This window comes from Mandrillus leucophaeus, unplaced genomic scaffold (assembly GCF_000951045.1).
Source record: "Mandrillus leucophaeus isolate KB7577 unplaced genomic scaffold, Mleu.le_1.0 Scaffold302, whole genome shotgun sequence".
Lineage (NCBI taxonomy): Eukaryota > Metazoa > Chordata > Mammalia > Primates > Cercopithecidae > Mandrillus > Mandrillus leucophaeus.
This window is the reverse complement of record NW_012103166.1, coordinates 3725106-3732584: the sequence shown is the minus strand read 5'-3', so window position 1 is coordinate 3732584 and position 7479 is coordinate 3725106.

Genomic DNA, 7479 nt, shown 5'->3' with positions numbered 1-7479 from the left:
TCTGATGTACTATCCTGTCGCTTGTCTGCACTATGCAGGCCTCGGCTTAACACACAGTAGTTGTTCAATAATTATTGATTAATAAGTTAAGTGAATATCCGAATAAAAATATAAATGAGTGTGTGCTTTGCTTTTACTATTACACAGGGAACCATGAGCTACTAGACATCAGGAGATAAGTAAATGACAAAATCCCCACGTTAGGCTGGCTCTTTGCAGGCGTGTAATAGCCAGCCCTCATTAAAGAGTCCAGACCCTGGGGGCTGCGAGCATCCAATCCCCCACCACATTAAACTTCCAAACTCAGAATATGTGTTTACTGAAAAAAGTAGAAGGCTAACATGGTTCATGCGCAGCATGAAATTTCTGCTCTACTAGGCTCTCCGGCACCTTGAAAAGTCAAATATCTAGGTGTCTGACATTCTTATTCACTAGGAACATGATTTTGAGCTCCTTTCTTCTCTTCTTCTTCGCTTGCTTTTAGCCATAGTTTCATAAATGCTCCCCTTGTATTGTGCTGTGGCTGCTGCCTTTCTTAAAGACAACTTTTTGCTTTGATGCATTCTCGAGCCTTCAGCACTGAGGATTGTCCACTCTCCAGTTCTCATTACTAAGGTCTTGCAACCTGCCTGCTCTGCTCATCCAGATGCATGGCTTGATGAATGCTCCACCCTGAGAAAACTTCACGTGCTCATGACTGCTGTTTTTCATTGTACGTTTTGAGTGATCATGGCCTGGACAGAATTTTGTACATATTTACTAGACACAGAAGCAACAAACCGTGTGTGTATGTTTGTGAGTGTGTGTGTGTGTGTGTCTAACCCAGAAGCAGGTCTGGTATAAATGCCTAGACTACACCAAAGCACACTAGACAGCAACACTGGAGCTGAAATTTCTTTGTTTTTGCTCAAATTTTTGTTTTCGCTTTAATTATATACACCAAACTTCTGATTATTTCACCCTTGGAAGAGACAAGCTTTATTTTTTTTACTTTTTAAATTTAATTTGCTATTTATTTATTTACTTGTTTATTCTTGCATACTTCTTATCAACTGTTTGCACCCATCTAAATATTCTTTGAGATTTCTTTGAATTACCTAGCTATGCTATGCACCTTTTTTTTTTTTTTTCCCTGTGGCTTTATGAAGCAAAATTCCCTTCCATGATTTTAAAATCACCTAATGTAACTCTTACTCTTATTTACAATTACTCTTCTGTACAATTCCATTGTATACTCTTACTCTTCTATACTCTTACTCATCTATACAATTCCATTCATCTTACTCTTCTATACTATTCTATTGCTCCTTTTTTCTCCCTCAACCCTGACAGAGAACTTCTGCATACTGAACAAGATTTATTTCAGGGGAGGATGGAGCGAACCTGGTGAAGTGATGTCAGGCATCACAGAAATAACGTGCACCACCAGGTCATTTTTGCACTTTAACAAACTGGAAGTTGATGGTTTTGGCCAGGCCTTTTCTGAGATGGTTGTAAAAAACCTGATGATACCAGGCACAGGTGACACCACTTTATTTCAGTGAATAAGCCACTTACTTAAATGTTCTTCTTGACTTTGTTTCTGAAAAAACATGAATTCCCTAACTTCTTTTCTCTTGCCTGGACCTTTCCATCCCTCTTTGGAAATCATACTGAATGTGGGAGAGAATCACAAACCCCCAACGCACCCAAGTAAGCACAGTGACACCCGCTCTCCCTGGATTAGGGCTTCTGCAGAGCTCGACTCATGCCCATGAACAGTTGTAAAATTCAGTTGAGGTTTGGGGTTCTCCTACTAATGAATTACAGGCTGCAGAGAGTTGTCTTAGCTTCAGTATCTATGAAATAAGAAAAATTAGTTTCCCTTGTCCTCCCTCACAAGGATACCATGGAAATTGGTCACCTAAAATCTTCAATTTGCCTCACCCCTATGGCACAAAAGTATGAACATAGGACAAAGAATAACTGTGACCATTTTGTTTCTGAAGCCTGATATTTAAAAAAAAATAAAAAAAATCAATCCACTATGGAAAACTAGCTAATTCTCCTGACACGGACTAGAGTACTTCTGTCTCCCATGGTCTAATTCACGCCACAGACTATTTCAGTGAAAATAAACTGATCATAAACTTTTGTTCACACACAAACACTTCTTCTGGGTCCTCATATTCATTTTCTTTTTATCACGGTTATTACTGAAAAGACTGGAGAATTATATCCTGCTCTGCTGTCTCCATTTAACCTTTTTCTCTTCAATACTCTCAAAACCCATTGCTCCGGAGGGCACAGCTGAGAAGGGCAGGCCAGGCAAATTGGTTGGGGAGCACACACTCACCAGATCCAGTGGTAGCAGAATTGTGGGTAATGGCGGGCTTGCACAGAGCAGGGGCACAATCATACCTGAGGTCGTACGGCATTCAATAGAACTATGTGAACTCGTAGCCAATAGGTTGAAGATTTATTCTAAGCAGCTTATAGATGCATCATTTCATGGGTTAGTTTGTGACCAGCTTAGAGAGTATGTTTCTAGCATTCTTTTTTTTTTTTTTAAATCAATTGTAGAGTCTACCATTTTGGAAGATTCTATTAAATGTGAAGCAACTCACAAAAGAACAACTACAACAGTTATGAGAATCAAGTATTTTGTTAATGAGAAAGATTAAAGAATGTTTAATGTATGCATCTTAGCTAGGTGTCAGCTGGGTCATAAATCAGAGATAATTTGACTTCAGCAATAATTGAAAGCAAAAATAGGAGTAGATGAATGTTTTATCAAGAATGCTGGGAATAATAGTGTAATGGGGGTAGTTCAAAGAGCAAAGTTGGCAAAAGATGTGCATTTGGTTGGAAATGGTAGCCACCGTCTTGACTGGGAGCCCCAAAGAAATGCTCATGGAATAATTTTCCAAATGTTAAGAAACAGCACTGACACCACAGTGAAAATTAGAGCTTTCAGAAATTAACTAAATTGAAAATTAACTAAATTTAATTAAGAAATAACTGTCATTTTCTTTGTTATTATGTTGCATCAATGCCTGTTATTTGGTTTCCCATGGCTTCTAATGAGTTCCATGGAATCTAAGCTTTGAGCAAAAAACATCATACCTTTTTTTGGCCTAAGCAAAATCATACATTTTTTCAAAACTAATTAGTTTTTAAAATAATGTTTGTAAAAAGTAAGTGCTAGAAGAATGGCCAGAATTAAATTATGAAATTATTTGGCTGGGTGAGCATTGCCTTTGTCAGAGAATGAATCAGTTTCTTCAAATTTAGCAGGCGGATTTGTGGTTTGGAGAAGTTGTGAGTGTCAAGTGGTCAAGCCACTCCTGAAGCTTTCTCACCATGTGTTCATAAATTTGTTTCTTAAGGAGACAATGAGGTGTCATGGACTCAGATAATTTCTCACTTATAGCAACACCGTATGCTTAAATATGTTTTCCTTGCCCCTCAGGGTCCAGAGTAGCTAGGTGGAGCCATCCCAGGCAGGTGTTAGGCACTGAGTTTAGGAGTTAGGAAACGCCTACTTTTAGGAGGAGCTGCTGGCAAACCTGGCCATCATTCCCTCTGAAGAGAGAGGTTTGCTTTGTTTTTTTGTTTTTTGAGACAGGGTCTTACTCTGTTGCTGAAGCTGGAGTGTAATGGTGCAATCATAGCTCACTTCAGCCTCGAACTACTAGGCTCAAGGGATCCTTCTACCTCAGCCTCCTGAGTAGCTGGGACTACAGGCATGTGGAATCACCCATGGCTAATTTAAAAAAACAATTGTTTTGTGGAGGCAGGGTCTTGCTATATTGCCCAGGCAGCTGTCGAACTCCTGGCCTCAAGTGATACTTTTGCCTCAGCTTCCCAAAGTGCTGTGGTTACAGGCTGAGCCACCATGTTTGGCTGAGATTAGGACTTTTTTACCCTGGAAATTAAGCAAAACTCCAAAACAAACAAACGAACAAACAGAAACAAAAAGCAGGGGGCAGAAGACTTTAACAGCTTGAAATATCTATCTGAAACTACCTTTAAAGAATCACTAACTCTAACTTCCAAGAGTGTTTGGAATGCAAAAACCCTTCTGATGGGTGAGAAGACACATGATAATGCCAGGATTATGGAGAATTATCTCCCGACACTCTGGTTTAACAGAATACATGCATTTCAAGGCAGAAAGACCTAGGTTCAAATCCCAGCTCCAATACTTATTTCACTGCCTTTGGCAACTTACATAGACTGTCACAACACTAAGCTAAATACATGAATTGTTTCATTGTTGCACAACTCTCGAAAAGCTGAAATAAAGAACTTAGCTCAATGCCTTGCATATATTAGATCACTAAATTTAATTACCTGCCTTCCTTGATCTTCCAAACTCATTCACCTTCTGAGACAATTCATCAAATGTACACTTTGTGTTGCTTTAGATAATAAAGGTGGGTTAGCAAATAACATCTATATTAAACAAAAACCACTTTACATGTGCAAGATTTTTGTCCTAGAAAACAGACAATTATTCACTAGCTTCCCAGGCTTTGATAAGTTATTGAATCTATTTGGGTCTCAATTTTTTAATTTTAACATAAGATAATTACACTATGATCACTGATTGCTCTTTTAAATTCTAAGCTGTATTTTCTTATAAATATTTTTATCAGGTAAAGAGTAATGCCTCTTAGTTTAATTTTTTGATATTGAATTTTTATTGAACTGTGGATTGTTTAAAAATATTGCAGTTTCTAAAAATTTCTTCTGCCAACAATGCAGTACAAACATTCTCACAATCAAACAACTTTTTATAACCACACTTGTTTAAAAAACAGGCATACATATACATATTTAGGATATATTCTCTCCTTTCCACATGATATCCTTAATATGTGCACGTTTATTACAAGATTGGAGTGGTTTCAAAAAAGAACCAATCTTCAAAGATTTGCATGAATGGGAGGACAAATCAATACGTATAATCTAAAGTGACACAGTCCACATAACAGATATTTGGCATAGGATTTGTTTCTATATTTGCTTTTGCATACAGGTGTCTTTCACTTGATAGCATTTCAAACAAAAAGCGTAGCCACATTAAAAGCTGCCCTGGAAAACAGGATGCTTTTCCCATCCAACATTGAAAAGACCAGTCACTTTTGCAGGCCATTTCACCCTTGAGAATAGGCCATATATCTTACCATGATTTGCTATGACAAATTCCACCTCTCAATTTTCCCTTAGGACTATGGTACTACTTTTACGTATTACTTTAGGAAGTATTTATCTGTTATCACAAAGTTACATGTGATTATTAACCTATCTGATATCTAGCACAAAGTTGGACACCTTTTAAGGGCTGATTCACAGGAAATAAAGATAAAAAACAAATACAAGGTAGATTTGCTAGAGGAGAACAGTAGGTTAAATTAGAAGTTAAAAGAATATGAACTTTAGCCAGGTGGGGTGGGTCATGCCTGTAATCCCAGCACTTTGGGAGGACAAGGCGGGCAGATTAAAAGGTCAAGAGATCGAGACCATCCTAGCCAACATGGTGAAACCCCATCTCTACTAAAAATACAAAAAAATTAGCTGGATGTGGTGGGGCGTGCCTGTAGTCCCTGCTACTCGGGAGGCTGAGGAAGGAGAATCACTTGAACCTGGGTGGTGGAGGTTGCAGTGAGCCAAGATCGCGTAACTGCACTCCAGCCTGGTAACAGAGTGAGACTCCATCTTAAAAAACAAACAAACAAAAAAACAAACAAAAAGTATATGCACTTCTTCTGGTCTTTTTGTCTACTGCGAATTAGGAGATATATGTGCATCAGACTGCCAGAGGAGGAACTTCACCTTAGGCTGAAAGTAGGAAGTAATTAGAATGGGCAACATACAAACATGTCAAAAAAAAAAAAAAAAGAGAGAAACGTGATCCAGGCCATTAAAAAAATGTGCTCAAGGGTAAAGCATAAATTCGAAAGATGTGTATTGTACTTGTATTATATGCAAAATACTATCCCAGCTATGCCTCTCCGAAAAAGGCATCAGAGAACTGAGAAAGTCACAACCTTGGCTCAATTTGACACAACTTCTAGTTTAGGGTGAACTTCAATGTCGCATATTGAATTAATCCACATACTCTTGTGCTTTTGTAGCTGTGCCTTCATAGCTTATTATTTATATATAAAAAGTGATCCTGCCATAAAAACTATCTTGAGAACATGTTAAGGACAGTGAGATTTTGACAGCAAGAATATATTAAATCATTGTTACACATACAAATATTAGAATCGAAATTATATCAACATTGTTGATTTTTATAAAGATTCTGAACAAAATTCTATTTACCAATTTCATTCTTGGATCAATACGCTATATGATGCTTTTAACTCATTTCCATCTTTTTCTATTTTCATTTTCGCTTTGCTAAAATTGTCTTTACTATGATAAATTTTTTTTCTGTGTATATTGTACAATGAATAATTGAAAGATCACAGTCTTTTGTTCATATTGAATTTAATCAATTATGCCTTCTTCATTTTACACACAGAGTTTCTGTGCTTATATATGTGCTTTTTCTATAAAATCCAGTTTGGGACCATTTTTGCAGATCTAAATTTTGTCAAGAATATTTTATTGTTTCATCAATTTTTTTGTCTATAACATGTTATTTTATAGAGTTTTAGTTGTTCTCAATTATATTTTGTTCCCATTTGTTTCTACTATTTCTAATTTACTTTGGGTCAATTTTTGCAGTTCTCAGTGTTCCCATGAGGTATTTTTCTTCAGTCAGTTTTCAATTATAACAAACTTTACTATGTGCACTTTTAGTTTACCTGACTTCTACAAGTCTAATTTTTCCTGGGTCAGTTGTAACACTTCTCAAATTTACTGACAAGTGTTTCTTAAATAACAGTCAAAAAAATCAACTATGTGGTGGAATCAAATTATCTTCAAGGTCAAAGCAATGGTGTCAACACTTTTTCTTTCAGTTGAGGATATGAGTAGCAAATTGGATGACAGTAATAATTCTAAATACAATCTATTATATTCCAGTATAGTAACAAGGGGTTAAGGCATATTTCAGGATAAAGACAATTCCCAGTCCTAGGCCTAAACCTTGAAATTTTGGTCTATTGAAGGGTAAGGTATTCAGTGGCTCCCAATTCATCCATGGCTTCTCAGAGGCTTCAGAATTAGTGAGTTGAATTTAATGTCTTTTTAAAAACTCATCTAAATTTTTTCTTCCTTGGCATCACCCCACAATTCAGGGAGACTCATACTGTAGCATAACGCCATGGTTTTCAAAGAAAGACTGATATTTAGGAGAGACCAAGTAAACAATAAAACACACTTCTAATTAAAGATGGCAGGTGGAACCCAAATTTGCCTCTGCTTCTTTCCCAATTTTCACTAAACTGACAAAAGGGGGGAAATATTTTAAAGGGACAAAGGCAAAAAACAAAAAAAAGGAAAGGGGAGGGATGAGTATAATAAAACTTTGGAAACTGT